This window comes from Rhinolophus sinicus, linkage group LG03 (genome assembly GCF_036562045.2).
Source record: "Rhinolophus sinicus isolate RSC01 linkage group LG03, ASM3656204v1, whole genome shotgun sequence".
Classification (NCBI taxonomy): domain Eukaryota; kingdom Metazoa; phylum Chordata; class Mammalia; order Chiroptera; family Rhinolophidae; genus Rhinolophus; species Rhinolophus sinicus.
Genome location: NC_133753.1, coordinates 20,028,550 through 20,045,766, shown reverse-complemented (window position 1 = coordinate 20,045,766; position 17,217 = coordinate 20,028,550). Strand labels below are relative to the sequence as shown.

Below are 17,217 nucleotides of genomic sequence, written 5' to 3'. Positions count from 1 at the left end.
TACGACCTTACCACCAGGTGGTCCCCATGGCACTTGTATTATTCCTCCTTGGTTCCAATGACTTTTGTACATGTTTTATGGATCCTTTGTACTCACTTCCTGTAGGCCTGCTCACTCCCTGAAAAACAGGGCTGTATCTCCCTCAGGTATGCATCTGTGTAACATCTAGCTACTTAATGTGTCACATAGACTAGGGGCTCAGTAAATATTTATCAGAGGAGCTGATGTTTCAGCAAGTCTGAGAAATACCTTATCCCTGCTACTCTGTTTTTTGGATGCAAGCAGTTGATAAAATTGGTTTGGAAAGCCACGCAGGAATATTCTTAATGAGACAGATAATGGGACTGTCTTTTGAGATAAGAAAACACATCAGCAAAAGACGGATGGCAATACAACTGTGCTATTTTCTGCCAACTGATGTTCCTATTGTCCCCATGGAAAGATCGAACCAAAAGTCTTCTCTAACTCTTGAGTGAACTAACTGGCTGTATTTTTAACCTCTGCTAATTGAGTTTGGCTCTAAGAATTCACCTGGGCCAAACAGGGCCTTTCCAGGATGTGATATGCTCCAGGAAACTCTGATATCTGAACCTCTCAGCATCTTGTACTTTATTCAGTGTCACTTCTTGCATGCTAAGAAATATACCACACACAAAAAACCAAACTAAATAAAAAGAAAAGATCTTAGGCTGCCCTTGCTACCTGTAATCCTAACCAAAGAACGTTTTTGTAGTGGGCACGTACCATTCACAAAAAAATAATGTTTCTGTTGAAATAGCAATGGTTGGGGGATGATACAAAGAAAAATATGTCTACTCCAATCTAGAGATTAAAGAGAAAACAGAGTGGTTAGCCATAGCAATCCCACTGGCCAACTCACTCTTGCACATTGCGTCCTTATCTAGCCCATGTTATCTAGATGGAGACTAGATAATAGGGAAGGCAGATGTTAGTCCAGGAAATGAGAGAGAGAGAGAGAGAGAGAGGGAGGGAGGGAGGAGGGAGGGAGGGAGGGAGGGAGGGAGGAGAGGAGAGGAGAGGAGAGGAGAGGAGAGGAGAGGAGAGGAGAGGAGAGGAGAAGAGAAGAGGAGAAATGTATACCTACAACCTCTTCAATTTTGCATTTGACAGGTTACATATGGAAAAAGCCTCATATGGGCACTAGGGTTAGATCCAAGTGAAAATCATATCCTTAACATTTATTACCTCTTTTGATTAAGACAGTCCCTTTTTGGATTTTGATACTATGTTGCTTTTGGGGAAACATGCCTGAAGGGAAAATAGGCCAGTTTCTCAAAGCAAGAAATTTAAAACTCACAAAACTGTTGTGAGGTTGGTTTGATTGTGCCCATTTTACAAATAAAGGAATGGATGCTCAAGGTGGGTAAGAGACGTGTTATGCTAACAGTGGGCTGGGTGCCCTCCAGGCCTCTCCTTGTCTGTTTGCCTCCAATGGCCACGCTCTTTCCTTTACTGTCGACTCATATCACAAAGCCAACCAACTTCAAGAGCACTGGTTTTATATTAAACAAAAGAAGATGAAAACAAGAGTTAAAAAAGCAAACAGACAAGCAAAAGCACTTGCTGAGCTGCAAGACCATTTTGTGCTTCTTTATCAGGCTTTGATGGTAGGAGCATCAAGGTTCAACTCTTGCCCGAGTCTGCAGACATGCAAGGTGAGAGAAACTGACTTAAGACTAAATAATCATCTACAAGCGAAGAGCGGGGCTGGGGTTCACCAAGTGTATTAATCCATAACAAAGTATCCCAAACTAGGTGGCTTAAGAAAACAGACACTTATTGTCTCATATTCTAGAGGCTGGAAGCCCAAAATTAAGGCAGGACCATGCTCATTCTAAAGGTTTCAGGTAGAATCTTTCCCTGTCTCTTCCTAATTTCTGGTGATGGCCATTAATCCTTGTTGTTCCTTGCGTGCTGCCGTATCACTCCAACCTCTGCCTTTCTCATCACATGGAACTCTACTCGTGTGTCTCCCTCTTCACGTGACATTTCTCTGTTATAAGGACACCAGTCATATTGTGTTAGAGAATGCTCTAAAGGCCTCATCTTAATTTGATCCCATCTGTAAGCACCCTGTTCCCAAATAAGCTCGTAGTCACAGGTACCAGGAGTGAGGACTTGAGCATATCTCTTGAGGGGACATAACTCAGCCCATAACACCAACTTGTAACTGTGCTTCTTTAGAACTGCTGTGTGTCTGTGCCCACGGTCACCAAATTCGTTATTGCTAATATGCTGCGGTGTGGGGGTCCAGGGATTCCATCTCTATGACAGGCAGCCATAGGAGTCTCTTTTCCCATCACATCACACTCTGCTGTCATTGTCAGTTCCCCATCAGTGGGGATCATCTGTGTGTCATGCGGAGTGTGTGGGTTGGCCTCTGATGAAGGGAAACCTAAGTCCTTGATCTTTCAGGTACCTAACTCAGGGCAGAAAGGCAGAGACCCAAATGCCTTCTCTGAGATTATCTTTTGATTATATATCCAGAGCGCAGAAGCGTCATGGATGTGATACATGATCCAGAAGTCAAAGTGAGTATTCCCTCAGGGAAACATTAACTCTGTTCCGATTATGCTGAGTGTAAAATGCCTGGGAGCATCCTAACCGCTGTGCTCTGGCTGTCAGTGCAGAGGGAGACAGGAGGAGACCACGGAGCAGACGGAGCAGCACACCAGGGATCTAGACTCCTCCACTAAAGGGGCATAGATGGCCAATTCAGCAAAGGCCAATTCAGCAAAGGACCTCTGGTCTGTCTTATTCATTTCACTGCTCAGGAAGGATACATGACTCTAGTAAATTACGTGTTATCAGGTGGATGACCTGGACACATACAAGTGAGACTGTAAGGAAGGCCGTATAGCTCATTGATGCCCCTTTACGTGATAAAACATTGACTTTCTTGTTTTAATACATGCAATGGTTGGTATACAAGTCACAACAGTGCAGACATTAAGAGGGCAGCCAGACAGCCTGCGTTTGGAACCTGTTTCCTCCATTCATAAGCAGTGTAATTTGGGGCACGTTCCATCATCTGTAAAATGGCAATGCTAATGATACTATCTGCCTCACCGAGTTGATATGAGGGTCAAATTCAAATGTATCGAAAGCACCTAGGACATTGCTTCACAGAGATAAAGTATTAAGGAAGAGCTGATGTAATTATTATTATTGTTATCCTTCCCTTATAACCAGAGTGACCTGAACACAGGACGTTGCACTGCACTGTGAAGGTGTTCACTTCCCTGAAACCTCAGAGCAGTGGGAGCTACAGTGGAGGCAGCGCAGCACAGATGAGCGCAGGCTGAGCGTACAGTCCCCCAGCATGTGGCCATAGGGAATCCTACTGAAAGCATAGCCAGTCGTTGTGGAGTCCGGGACATTTCCAGAGACAAGGATCCTGGGGCTGGCAGCAAACAGTGGGAGGTCAAGAAAGTAGGGCTGAGATTTATCAGCTCGTCCATGTCGGTTTGGAACCCCTGACCCCAGAGGCAAGTTATGAAGATGATTTTGTTGTAATTCTGATGCTCTAATGGACTGATGGGGGATATAGAAAATCGACTTCTGTACTTCTGTCGTATACACACCCATACCGCAGTGCTTGTTTTTCATTCTTATATCCATGTCACATGCCCTCTCTTGTACACATGCCTCTGGACAAATGTCTCTCACCTGTCTCCTTTCTAGACAGTGGCTTCTAACATGCAATTAGCCTGAAAAAAAGATAACCCTGCTGTGAGACTTGTGCGTAAATCAAGCCCATGCTATTTTACTCTCCTTTTACCTCACCGAGGGGCTCTCTAAATAGAGGAAACATTTGAAATAGTATTTATGAAATTCAGATTCAAGTTTTCTTTTTTCCTACATATTTTGTGGTCTTGTTCAAGTCTCTTGATTTTGTTTCAGATGCAACAAAAGCCCATTTACAGATGGGGAAACTGACACTCAGAGAGGTATCTAGCTAGGAAAGAGAAAGACAGGAATTGAAAATCTAGGTCTGTGCAACTCAGTACCCACATTCTTTCTGCTTTGTGGCACTCTTTGCAAATATTGAAAATGATTAAAAATATAGGTATTTGCAATATGTAGATATGTGTATTTTTAATCATTAATCTTAGAATGAACACTTACTTGTGCACGTAACTGTATTTTTCATGCAGTTATCGCAGTCACCGCCACCATCTAGGTTTCCTCAAGGGACCACATAATGATGACTCTTAAAATCACTGCTGTGCAAGGTGAGAGGGAAATGGACAAGATGGTAGAGCTTGGGTCGGGGAACAGACTTGGAGCACTGAACAGCAGGCAGCACTGCTGTTGGCAGAGGAGCAGAGAAGGCACTGTGGCTTGCCCATGCCATCATGGCAAAAAATAGCATGGAACAGCTGGTGAGCTGTCAGAATGATCTTGAGGAGGAAATGTGAAATGTCTCTGCCTGGTGTATTAATCGAGAGTGATTCGGACAGAACTGAATTGCCAGGGGAGGCATAACCAAGGTGGTAGCTCACCCTTCCGTCTGCAATGTGGTTCTCTGTCACGGGCCTTTTCACACACATACCACCCCATTTGCATACTCTCTCCCTCCCCCACCACCTGACCCCCCACCCAGAGATATATGTGCACACACCCAAAGGGATAACAGTGAACAAAAATACATTTTAAGTACTTACAGATATTGTACCAAGAAAAAATTTAAAGAGACTTTGGACAGGTTAGGAATTATGACTTTTTGGGAAGAGAGATCTTTTTGAATAGTCATGGTGGAGTCCTCATTGGCTTTCGTTATTTCACGGAGTAGTTTAAATCTATATCGTAATTAAAATTTTTAATGGTCATTAAGATTTTGGCATGATTGGTGCATTCAGTGAAGGTGTGAAGGGTTGAAATGCAGACAAAGAAAGAACAGAGATAGAAATGACAGTCTCGAGCAGGGTGTGAAGTTATTTCTGCATTCGGAGGAGAAACAACTTGAGGACCAACCTGGTGCATCAAATTGCAAAGTTGCTTTCTTCTAGGAACAGTTTGGGTAACCTGAAATAGCTGAAGCCATGAAATCTTTTTTCTTTTTTTTCTTTTTTTTTGTTATTGGTAGCTAAGGAAAGAGCCATTGTAGCCAGAGAATCGGGTGTTGTGCTTTTGGATATGACCTTGAATAGAGGCTGCTACCTTCTGGCTTCCATTTCGGATAATAAATCCTTCTCCCTGCCTCGTCTCCTTCTCAGGGAAAGATGAATGAGTCAGGTGCTTCCGAGATTTCCTGAGGAATGGTTTTAGTAAAAGCAGCAATTGGGCATTGCGAGTGCCACGGTCATCTGTACAGGGATATTGCTGAGGTTATTCATTTTGTTGTGCCCACAGTATAATGCTTTGAAGTAGAAAGCAAAGAGCAATCATTTGTCCAATAGATGGAATGAGAAGAAGCAGAGGGAGAATTTACATATGCCAAGGAGTCCAAATTAATTTCATAAAGCAGGGAATTGATTTTTCCTTGGAATTTGAAGTAACTGGCAATATTTGCAGCTATGGGGTAGAATTCTTTGCTTTTAAAGATATGGAAGCATTCGGCAAATTGTTGTGAAATACTGCTTGTATGTGATTTTAAGTGAATAGGGATGCCTCTCTATGGCTATCTTCAGCAACTTTATGATATATATTTTTGATGCTTTCTTTCAAATTCAGGCAAAGAACATGCATATCTGTATTGGGAATTAATGTCCTTTCCCAAACTAGCAATGAGTACTCTTCCCATTCCTAATTTCCACACTAACTTGACAATTACAAACAAACCCAATTGAACCTTTATCATGGGCAAACCTTGTGTTGTTCATAATTTTGGCACACCTGCTTCTTTTGCTTAAGTTTTAAAAATTTGGCCTTTCTCTTTTTATATTGTTTACCAATAGGGTTTTTGCAAAGTCCTTAATGTAGTACCAAAAGTACCTCCATATATTTTAACTCCTATAAACAAAACAAGTTGTGGCCTTGTTGGAAAATTGAATTTCGTGAAAAATATACTCTCTTTAAAAGCTCAAGGTTGGCTTCAGTTCAAACATGGGAAGCTTCTTGGTGATTTATGTTCCATTTGACATGGTCTATCCATTTTTAAGAGAGGCAGAGTACAATTACATTATCATGATGTAGAAGAAACAGGAATAATTCTGACCACTGATTTACCAGTAGCAAAATAGACTGATGGTCACAAATAGAAAGAAGTCTTCTAAGCCAAAGGCATATCCAGGAGACACTACCATAGGCGTGAAGATAAGCGAATTGGTTTTACTAGTAGCTAAGAAAAGCTGAACAATCAATCAGCTAACTCCTATATTATTTGTGGTTGTTTAGAATGGATTGTAATATCAAAATTTTGCAAGTTCAAAGATTTAAATTACATGCAAAGCAGGGATACACCTGGACACTTTCTTCTTTAACACATATGGAGTAAAAAATGTGTATGGTCATTTCCTTGCATTTGGGTCATGACTTCAAAATCTGTACCAATCAGAAAGTTTTTGTAGCCTTTTGTTTCCTGAAGCTGAGTATATTCATCAATGCTTAATTAATAACACTGCATAATAAATCACACCAAAATTTAGTGGCTTAGAAAATCTAGTATTTATTCTCAAATTCACAGGCCTGCAGGTTGACTGAAGTTTGTCTTATCTCAGCTGGGCTCAGCATGGTAGCACTTTTTTTAGGCCGCAGGTGGGCTATTTCAGCTCCAAGCTGAAATTAGGTACAGGTCTGTTTTATGTGTGTTTATTCTGGGGCTCAGGCTGAAGGGTCAGTGGCTACCTGGGGCACACTCTTTTCACGGTACATCCTAGAGCACAAAAGGGCAACCCAAACTATAGAAGCATGTTTAAAGCCTCTGCTTATATCACATTCACTTCCATTCTATTGGCCAGACAGGTCATGGTGAAAAGCCATAGTCATGAAGTGGGAAAGTACTTTCTTCCCACAGTGGAAAGACACTGTAAAGTTACACAGTATTCCAGAGAGTAAAGAAATGGGACAATAATCCAATTTACCACATGACCAACCCTAATTACCTCCTTGGTTACTCTTGATAACCAAGTTTAGACTCTTCCAGATGGATAGGATATTAGAAGTCAACTAGTTTAACCTCCCTCCAAATGCAAGAATTCTTTCCGCAGCAGTCCTGACAGATGCATTTTCAGGGGCTGCTAGAGAGTTCTTCCAGTAGCTCACCCATGATTTTGCAAGGCAGCCTACTTTATTGTAGGAGCGTTCTAAGGGTGGAAAAGAAATCTTACTTTTTATTCAAGCTGTCTTGCTATACGCTCTTCCCATTCCTCAGAAGTCTGCACTCAGAAACGAAGGTGAATATACACTCCTTTCTTCATGGAATAGTTCGTGATGCCAGCTAGTACACTTCCCTCCCAAAGTCATGGCTTTTCTAGTTTTCATAATCCTTCCTCAAATGACGTGAAAGCATTTCCTGAAATTTCACTATTCTTGTCATGCTCCTATGGATTGTCACTAAAGCCTACGGGTGACGCTATTGGCGGAGTATTTATTGGAGAACGGGGTGCTCTGGCCTTTGCCTGACTCCTGTTGAGCCCAGGGAGAGGTCTGCTGTCTCCAATGGCAACACTCTTCTATCCATGAGTCAAGAGTTTACATAAAAGTTTTGTTTTGTTTTTTTAATAGAGATTCTATCCCACTTCTAGGTCATATTGCGCTCATGGTCATTCAACACTTCATCTCTTCTTCCTGAACTCCATTTTGACGGAATCATCCCGATCTTATACCTATGCAATTGTTTATTTTTTTGTTTTATTGGGGAACAGTGTATTTTTCCAGGGCCCATCAACTCCAAGTTGTTGTCCTTCGATCTAATTGTGGAGGGTGCAGCTCAGCTCCAAGTCCAGTGGCTGTTTTCAATCTTAGTTGCAGGGGGGCACAACCCATCATCCTGTGTGGGAATTGAACTGGCAACCTTGTTGCTGAGAGCTCATGCTCTAATAAACTGAGCCATCCGGACGTTTCTGCAATTGCTTATTTTATATAAATGACTCTATTTATTTTTGTTAACTTTTATCTTGTTTTATTCTCTGTTTTCTCAATTCTCTGTAGCATTTGCATTCTGGCACTCATTATATTCCTCCCATATATGGGGAAGGTATGAACTTGGGACCATGGCCTCTCTTTCTTCATCCAAGTCACTGGTATAGATATTGACATGGTAGGTAGTTGTTAAGGACTTAATCCTGCGATTCACCCTACAAGATCTGGCCATCTCTTACGTGGACCATCAATAAATCCTTGTAAAGTGTAAGCATTCCCCATTTTTCTCAATTGTGATCACAGAGATAGTGCTAAATACCTTGTCTGATGCTTTGTTGTGATTTTTATACTATGTTCATATCATTCTCCTCAGCTTCCCGTTTGGTAAATATATTTTCCAAAAAAAAAAGAAATTAGTTCGTTGTGACTATAATTTTTTTTTTTCTTTTTTGGTAAAACTGGGCCATTTTAAAATTTTAACTTTTTTTTACAATAGAATAAATACTTCTCTTGACTGCAGACATGTAAGCTGTTAGGTAGTAGTATTCAGAAACATCACAGTAAACGAAGTTTTATTGATTGGTGCATAGTCTTCAATAGTTATAAGGAGTTACTTGTATGAAACTGCTGTCAAACCAGTAAAACTGCATCCATCATTTTCAGGATTGTTGGTAATCTGGACATATTTTCCCCAAATAACTTTGCCTTCTTGTGTCACAAGGCCCAACTCACTCACGTTCACCTCAATGACCATACCTTTGGTAATAACACCCAAAGTTGTATAAAGTGGGGATGAGGGATTCTTTTTTACACCAGGGATTGGCAGGCAAAAGGTGGCTTTCAGTTCATTGTGTGTTACATGTGCCTTCTTGAAACGTAAGCCCATTGGCCTAATGAATCTTTCATATTTAGGTGGTTTTCAAGAAAACCCATCTCCCACAAAGCAGACTTTAGTAACCGTCCTCTTCCACGCTTTCTTCTTTCTCTTTCCTGTTCAAATAACTTTTAATACCTCTGTTTCTCCCTGGGTACGAACTTTGGGCAGAGGGACTTCCCATTTTCCCGCATTTTCTTTTTGTTTTTGTTTAATCATATCGGGAAGTACTTTAACTCGGGACTGTCCCTTTCTGTCCAGTAGATATTCAGGTACTGCTCCTGGTGGAGTCTTTCCATCATTCTTTTGTTTGGTGTTTCTCTTTTCCTGCATCATGATACTCTTTTTCATCTGTATTTTCTCAGCATGACGCTGTTTATGGAAGAATTTATCTTTGAGACCAATCATCTTTTTTACCTTCTTTGAACGTTCATGAGCCTCTCGACCTTCCTCCTTTCTCTTTTTCTCATGGTAGTCCAAACAATATCAATAGTGCTTATGGTGTAACTCAATATGTTCGTTTTGTGGCATAGTTACGACCACCTAGACACCAGGCACAGTCCCCTGGGCGCCGAGAAGCTCTCAACTTTCGGGTCTCAGAAACTCGCAAGCTGACTCCATGCAACTGGCGACAGGAAAGCTGTTGTGACTATTCTTAATGAAGCTGTGCTCACTCATTGCATCTCCTCTTCGTTTCTAAAGCCCAAAGATCACAAAGTCAAATGTTGAGAAAGTCCCAGCAGGTAGTAAATATTTAGGTCAGAAGTTGGGTGCAAGGCTGTTTTTATGAACAGAAACATTCACCCTTCGCCTAGAAGACTTTTCCAGTTGAACAAAATCCCTATATGAACCAATTTTAACTCCCATTTTATGATTCCTCTTCAAAATAAGCTTACTGGTCTCTTACTTGTGTAAATGCATATCTTGCTCCATTTTGAAAATGAGGACCATATTGACAGGACCGTATGACAGAACATCTCCTGTCATAGATTTACAGAGGACCATAAAGGTCCCAGTTTAGGTCCCAACTCAATAGAAAAATCCCCTCTACTCTGTCTCTAACAAATGATTGTATGGATTTTTTTTTTTTTTTTTTTTTTTACATCCATCAAACTAGGGTGATCTCACCATATCATGGTGCAGCTGCTACTATTGTTCCTTCCTTTCTGTCTCAGAGGAAAAATTGGCTAGCACCCTTTCCACAATTGAGTCTACCTGTGTCCCTGGCTTCCTGCCCTTTTGTCTCTTCTGGGATTTCATGCCATCTGTTACCTCATCCCTATTTTATCTGTTATATTTCCCCTCCTCTACCTCTTTCCCATCTGCTCACAACATGCTCAAATATATCTGACTTTTTTTTTTTTTTTTTTTTTTGGTGATTTCACTGAAGGGCTTCCCCGTACTGACTTGAAGAGAGTTTGTATTCCTTAATACAACATTCAAAGCCTAACATGCTTTGGCCTCAACTTATCTTTTTATTCAGCAAAACCTGTTTCTCTCTAGCCTATATATACTATACTCTGGCCAAACTCATCCACTGACCAGACTTCATGTTTCTCTTAATCTTTGCACTTGGCCAGCCTAGTCCATTGCTTAAAATGCTATTTCATCAATCTCATTTTCACTCCTTTCATTTGTTGAAATCTGAGATGTCCTTCAAAACCTAGCCTTTTAGTCACCTCTTTCATGAAGCCTTCCTTGCTCTCCCTAGCTAAATAATCATTTCCATTTGAAATCCTGTTGAATTTTGTTTGTCTATGTTATTGTCTTGGCCACTTTCTGTATTTTTAATAGCTTATTTTCTCATGTCTTATCTCATCTACTCAATTGTAAAACCGTTGAAAGTCTGCACTATGTCCTATCCATCTTTATATCTTTAGAATCTAGCACAATTCTTTGCATGCAGTATGTGCTCAATAAATGCTTATGGACTGATAAAATCATAATTCTGAGATGCATTAATAATTATCAATCTAAGTATTCTTCAAAATCACACTCAACTCCCTATGTGTTAGTACAGTTACTATTGAGATTTATATAAACCAAATACACCCCCGTAAAACAAAAGAAAATAGCCTTTATTTTTTTTATCTGGTATGTTACAGATACTAGATAGACTAAGTCTCTTTCATAAGTATTGCATATGTGTTACTCCATTTTTATCTCCTTAAAGATCAAGTTTGGCAGATTTTTTTGTTTTTGTTGTTTAGATGAAGAAACAGAGGCTAACATTTTTAAATAAATAAAGTATTACTTATTTCAGAGCTGGAAAGCCAGATCTGGACATGGAAGTCTCCTGAGAGAGCACGGTTTATGGATACATGTGATGGGGAGAGCAGAGAACTAGATAAAAAGATGCCTGGATCTTTTTGGTTCTATTTTTGACTTACTATGTGACTCAGGGAAGTTTATCTTGTGCTTTTCCGTTTGTAAAACTGAGATGCATATACAACTGTACAAAATATGTGTCCCCTTACTTACTTCCCTCCAAGAGATTAATGAGAAGATTTCTAAGGAGCACTTTGATTTTCTCTGATAAAAGAAATAGGTAGGTATGAAGTGAAGCATTTCCAGCTTCCATCGAAGGTTTTCAAGAGGGTGAAAACAACCTTTTAAAAATTATCAAAGTAAAAGCTAGAAAAAGAAAGAGCCATGTACATTTCAAATCAAATCAACAATTAATGTAGAACACTTAATGATCTTCTGATATGTGTATTGTGCATTACAATTTACCAGGAACTTTTACGTATATTATCTCAGTTGTTTCTCATAATTACTCTCTGCAGTACAAAGGCTAAGTATTTTTGCTGCCATTTTTATAAGAAAGCTAATACTCAGGCCAAAGCCTCATATGTTACATGACTCACATGAAGCAGTCCAGGGTTAAACTCCGGCTGCCTGGATTCAAAATCCAAGTGTAGAGATCTCACATCTCTATGGTTCTGTTGACATGACAGAATCCAAATGGAACCATCCACATTCTGTCCACAATACTGGATTCAGGATTAAATTTAAATCCTATTTCCTTTATAAAGCCTTTTCAAACCATTCTAATTTAAAGCCAATTCTCCTTCTTCCATATCTTTTGTTGTCCTAAAATAGATGATAAAATATCAGTTAGAATTCTTGTGAAAACCCACAGATTATCCTATTAGGTGCTTCCCTGGAAGCCTAAGGTGGGTTCCCCGTATTCTTTCCTTACTTATAACAGGCCCTTGGAATGCATTCCAATTTCCATTGTTCTTGATGGTTGCCACCACCCATTTCATCCTTGGGACTGAGCGTCAGCACATGGAGTATTTGAAAGGTAGAGACGATTCTGTTCATTTTGGAATGAATGCCTAACACAGTATCCTGTAGGTGCTCAATACATACTTGCTGAATGCATGGCTAGACTATTCGGTGATTCTGGACAGGGCAGAAGTTCAGAAAGTTTGGTAAGAATACTGGAAACAAAGGTTGGTTCCTGATACTGGGGGATCTGGGAGACCAGGTATAACAGCTTGAAATTTGCCTAGTTTGCAACCTTAGAATTACTGGCTCCAAGAAATGGGTTTGCTGGATTTTGTACTTCTAATGCAAATTCTACTTTAGAATTCAGCAAACTCCTGGTGTTTTGTGTGTTGTTTTTTGGGGTTTCTTTTGTCTTTTAAATTCCACTGGGACCTCCTCTCACCAGTGCCACTTTGCTGGAGATTTGTGATATGTAAGACAGGCAGAAAAAACCCAAGCGAATCGAGGAAGGCTGTTAAAAGCACTGATTTCTCTGATGTCTCAGTTTGTTAACTAAATTGTAGGTTGTATCACTTGGCCAGAGACAGCTGACAGGCAACTCTGCTTGAACAAGTAGCAACTCCAATATGACCCGTATACTTTAGTTTCATTAGAGGCAGTGGGTATCATTATTTTCTAGGCCATCACAGTAAATATGGTGATTATATGCGTCCCTTGAAACTTTGGGCTGACAGCATAGTTGGGCTGTGTAAAAAGTCGGGGCTGGTGCCCTGATGTAAATGACAGCAAAAGAGATCTCCGGGCCCCTTAGGAAGGAGGCAGAAGTTCATGACATGAAAGTTCCAGAGGCCTGCTGAAAATCGTACCAATTAGGATTGTAATTACTTTGCTTATAAGCCAAATTTAACATTCCTCTCTCTCATATTTTTTCTGCAACTCCAATGTCCAAAACGCCAAGACATCTGGATCCAACAGCTGCATATTGCTAAGAGTTTCAGCAATCAGCAGAAGCAGTGATAGTTGTTAAACTGGTTAATAAGAGGTAGCTTCACCATGGCCATAAAATGAACATTTTGAAATTCCCAAATATATACCGAACTCCAAATAACAAGTCCTCTTTAGATGCCTGAGGATTGACTCTCCAGCTCCTCTTAAGGGTCTATCTCTATTGGTAGGGTTGCCTGGAGATGGTTAATTTGCACTTCTAGTATGTTAGAAAAGGGATGGTTCCCCCATCTGTACTATACTATGAAGTAACCACTGTTCCCTGGAAAGAAAATATTTGGGTGATATACCTTGTGCCTTCTCATCCCTTATCTTGTTGGTGGGATTGGATGGAGGGTCTGCACATGTCTGATGAGACCCCTTTCCTTTCTTTGTCCTGTTTAGATGGTTCATCTGCCTGTGCTAGGCACCCCCAGGCTAGTTTCATCTTTGCAAGGGGCATAGCAGAAAGGAACATGACTAGACATATCAGTAGGAAGCCTGATGTGTGCCGGGTCCACATCTTGTCCCAGACCTAGTCCCCAGTTCAGCTCCACAAGCTATAAAGTTTGCTGGTCCTTTAGCCTGTGTCTGTTGCTCAATTGGGCTTGGAATTCAGAATGGAGAGGGCTGATTTATTGCCCACTTAAACCTCAACATGGTAGAGTAGCAATTCTGTTTTTCTAGCTGTTAGATTGCAATGAACATTTTTGATTTATTTGGCAAGTGTGTTATATAACTAAAATAAATTTTTTTTTCAATAGCATGGTCTGCTCAAAATTAAATGGTAGTTCTAGAGCCGTGGCCTACGTTAATTTTTTTCTTGATGATTATAGCCATATAGATATATATGAGCTCACAGAACTAAAAGTGTGCTTGCATAAAATTTATATGTACTTTTCCATACGGAATGGTCTGCTCTTATGTAACTTTCAATAATGCATTTTGTTATCGTGATCTTTGCCGGCATTTATTAATATGATTGTTTACTGGCAAAATGTACAATTCCTATTAGTGTGTTTCTGAGTTAAGGTGAAGGTAGCTACCATACTTCAGTGTTCAGAAGGAAGTCTATTTTGTTTAAATCGGACCTTCGGACCTTCGTAGGAGGCAGCCTAACAGTGATAGATTTTTTTGTTGAGCTTCAGTCCATGAAAAGTACATTAAAGCCTTGAGCTGAGCCGTCTTTCTGAAGCAGCAGTTGGGTCATTACAATTTGGCAGGCACTGAAGATGCATATGTGATTTTATTATCGAGTCCACTTAATTCATCCCGATCCTTCAAAGGGGAAGGGATCTAAAATTCCTTGAGCATTTTCTATTATGTGCTAGGTGCCTATATATTTTGTTTTATCCTCATAACAAGCTTTTGTGGTAGGTAATATTTCCCCAACATTAAACATGATAAAATTGAGGCTTAGAGAGTTTAACCAATTGGGTCAAGAACACGTAGTAAATGATGGAGTTTAAGACCAAAACCAGACCTGTCTTACACAGAAGCCTATGATGGGTAGAGTACATTGGATTAGAGTACATTGGTTAAAAGACAGAGATGTCTGCAAGAGGCAGGATGATAAAAAGTGATTAAAATGGAATGGGGTATAAGAAAAAATTGCTTTTTGTTGTTTATTTTTCTTGAATCGATGGCCCTCTTGATCTAGCTTTTGTTGAGGTTCAGAGAACTTGCTAGTCATATGGTGATAAAACTATTTCTCTTTCCTCTTTATCCTACTATACAAAAAAAAAAAAAAAAAAAAAAAAAAAGAAAGTAGCAAGGAAAACATGATAAATGGCAATCAACCCTCAGCCTTTGCATCTGACAGAGGACAGGGAGTGGTGGAGATGGTCATGAACTGGAGAACCTGTGCCTTTTTCCCCAGCCAACCCTGACCTTTGTGTTTTTGAAATGTTATCCCAGTGTTGCTAAATCTTACCATCTTCAAAAGAACTTAATCTAACTATTCACGAGAGCCCTTCTGATTTTTAAATGCTGAAAACTAATCCACATTTAAAAAAAAAAATACTGAGTTGCAACCTTTAAAAAATAAAAATTATATGCATCTGAGGGCCTGGTATAGCTAGCTGTACACTCTGAATTTGTAACCTCTGCATTATGCAATGCAATTAATAAGTACTACTGGGGAAAAATCATCAACAGGCAAATATCAAACCCAGAACAGTTTTCACTACCCTTCCAAGAAGTGTGTCCCCCATATCTCGTACATTTGTGTACTATACCACTCTGGGGGAAGGCACAGGACTCCCAATCCTCTCTCTGCCCTTCACTGGTGTGGAGATGAGATGTGTGTGCCATAGACCCTTGGGTTTGAGATGCCCTGAGTGCTTGTTTAGATGCCCTAAGCACTTTTTTCCACCACTGGCATGACCCCTCCCAAATCAGGTATTCCCTGGATAGACCTGGTTGTCTGGTGAGCAAAGGTGGTATGCCTCATCAGCAGTCATCATATGGCCATTTAATCAGAAATGCATCCAACAGTCTGATTAAGGAAGGCATCTCTGCTTGTAGATAGCTTTCTATGGTGCTTGCCTTTAGGTATTTGCCTGCAGAAAGTTTCTTGAAATTAGTACAAAGTAGAGTAGCAAGAAATATTTCTATGTTTGAGAGTTTGAGGAATTTTTTTTCTGTATTCTTTCAGATGAGGTTTGGTGGATAGATTTAGTTACACCCATATAATTCCTTGTCTGTAACACTATTACTTCATTTGCTCTCCTTTAAGTTTTTCCTTTCTTCTGACCATAAACACTACCTTAAATGACTCACAGGTATCACTGGGCATGTGTGTGACTAGGTAGCAACAGTAAAGCAGGTTCACAAGGCTGAAACATGGCTGCTCCCGCATCACTTGGATGATGTTTTCCCTAATGGACTCTGGACCTCTGGACCAAGGTCACATATAAGTGCAGCACAAATCATTGCCTTTCTAAACAGTTAAAGCACTTTTCCTGCTGGAAGAGATAGGGTGCCTACCACAGAAAGCAGGGGAGTTAGCCACGGAGCACACTTGGGAAATAAAGGATTTTATTTCTATTTATTTTGAGTCTATAGTTTTCTAAACCCCAAAAACGTAATCGGGGCATTATCAAGGAAGCACGTGCCAGGGGATATGGAAAGGGTCCTTTGGGCAAAAGAGAAAATCTTCTCTAAGATTTAACTTGTTTATGAACCTTAGAAAATGTTTTCTCTTTGTTTGTACACGTTGAGCTCAGAGAGTCTACCCTAGCATGCAAAGTTTTTTGTCTTGGCAAAATTAGTGAACTTTTAGAAAGCAGACCAGCAGGTTGATAATCTAATTTTTTTTATACCAAGTATTTCCTCTTTTTCCCTTTCACTGAATTTTAGTTTCATTCCAACAGTTTCAACCTTCTAAACTCCCCCCATTCCTCCTTACTTCCATATCTTCATCCACCTAAAATAGGTCTTATTGAAATGCACTTTTTTCCAGCATTGGCCTGACCCCTCCCACATCAGGCATTGTCTGTCCTGAAGGGCACACGATGAATCCTCTGCCTCCAGTCACTTGGGCAATTTGTCAAGGACTGACTGGGGATGTTTATTGGGAAATAATAAATGGAAATGTTCTTTATGTCTTCTTAATTTAGGCAACTGTGTGCTTGTTTCTCTTTGTCTTTTATCTTAATTTATTTTTGTTATGAGAGTTTTTCGGGGCCCCATATTTTTTCAAATTGCTGTCACAAATATCGTGTTTTTTTTCCAAGTTCATCATCACCTACCAAGCTCAGTGATGCCGTCCGTGTCCTACAGATGAGGAAACTATGCCCAGACTATTTGTCTCAGGACCTCCACTCAGTGAACAAGTAGAACTTATAGCCAAGTCTTCTGACTCCTTCTGGCTCAAAGGGCTATTGGCCTTCTCACAATACCAAAGTGGAGTTTACACTCTTGAACACTGAATGATGCTGAATTTATTTTTCTAACTTCTCATGGACCCCACAAAATGCCCTGTGCCTAGCGTATGATCAGTAGATATTGGTTTGTGAAACTTCTAAGACTTGACTCTGACTTATGCAACATTGATTTAGAGAAATAAAGGCATTGTT

The 17,217-nt window shown here is 40.1% G+C and overlaps 1 protein-coding gene and 1 pseudogene across 43 annotated transcripts in view; one reads left to right on the top strand and one right to left on the bottom strand.

The window, feature by feature from the left end:
* Positions 1-17,217, top strand: part of NRXN3 (neurexin 3) — a 1,514,302-nt gene that overhangs the window by 1,310,667 nt on the left and 186,418 nt on the right. The window lies entirely within an intron of this gene.
* LOC109447085 (ribosome biogenesis protein NSA2 homolog) lies at positions 8,657-9,451 on the bottom strand (annotated as a pseudogene).